Consider the following 1,247-nt stretch of genomic DNA (forward strand, 5'->3'; position numbering starts at 1 on the left):
TCTTTGATGGTCCCTCCTCTCCCCTGTGCCCCCTGGGTGGTCCCTCCTCTCCCCTGTGCCCCCTGGGTGGTCCCTCCTTCTCCCCGTCCCCCCTGGATGGTCCAACTGCCCCCCTGTCCCTCTTTGGTGGTCCCTCCTTCTCCCTCTCCTTCTTGGGTGGTCTCTCCTGCCCTCTGGTCCCTTGGTGGTCCCTCCTGTTCCCTGGCCCTCCTTGGTGGTCCTACTGCTCCCCAGACCCCCTTGGCTTGTTTCTCCTGGTCCCCCATGAGTGGTCCCCCCTGCCCCCTGATTCCTGGGTGGTCCCTCCTGTCCCACTCGGGTGGTCCCTCCTTCTCCCTGTTCCCCCCTGGGTAGTCCCTCCTGTCCCCTGTCCCTCTTTGGTGGTCCCTCCTGCCCTGTCCCCCCCGGGTGGTCCCCCCTGCCCCCTGATTCCTGGGTGGTCCCTCCTGTCCCACTCGGGTGGTCCCTCCTGTCCCCTGTCCCTCTCTGGTGCTCCCTCCTGTTCCTTGTCCCCCCTGGGTGGTCCCTCCGGCCCCCTGATCCTTTGGTGGTCCATCCTGTTCCTCCCCTGGGTGGTCCCTCCTGCCCCCTGTCCCCCATTCCTGGAGGGCAGCGGGTTCTGGGTGCTCTGGGGTGGGTTTGGGGGCACCTCTGGGTGCTCTCAGATGGTTTGGGGGCACCTCTGAGTGCTATCGGAAGGTTTTGGGGGCACCCCTGGGTGCTCTCAGGTGGGTTTGGGGGCACCTCTGGGTGCTCTTGGATGGGTTTGGGGGCACCTCTGGGTGCTCTCAGGTGGGTTTGGGGGCACCCCTGTGAGCTCTCAGGTGGGTTTGGGGGCACCCCTGTGAGCTCTCAGGTGGGTTTGGGGGCACCCCTGGGTGCTCTCAGTTGGTTTGGGGGCACCTCTGGGTGCTCTCAGGTGGGTTTGGGGGCACCACTGGGTGCTCTTGGATGGGTTTGGGGGCACCCCTGGGTGCTCTCAGGTGGGTTTGGGGGCACCTCTGGGTGCTCTCAGTTGGTTTGGGGGCACCTCTGGGTGCTGTCGGGAGGTTTTGGGGGCACCCCTGGGTGCTCTCAGGTGGGTTTGGGGGCACCCCTGGGTGCTCTGAGCACTCTCAGCCTCTCGGGGCACCGGCACTGCTGGTTTGTACTGGGACCCAGCTCAGGGCCCTGGGAGTGCTGGAAGCACTGGAAGCACTGGGAACACTGGGAGCGCTGGGAGGAGCACTGGGAACACTGGGAGCGCT

This window comes from Lepidothrix coronata, unplaced genomic scaffold, assembly GCF_001604755.1.
Source record: "Lepidothrix coronata isolate B3197 unplaced genomic scaffold, Lepidothrix_coronata-1.0 Scaffold414, whole genome shotgun sequence".
In the NCBI taxonomy this organism is placed as follows: domain Eukaryota; kingdom Metazoa; phylum Chordata; class Aves; order Passeriformes; family Pipridae; genus Lepidothrix; species Lepidothrix coronata.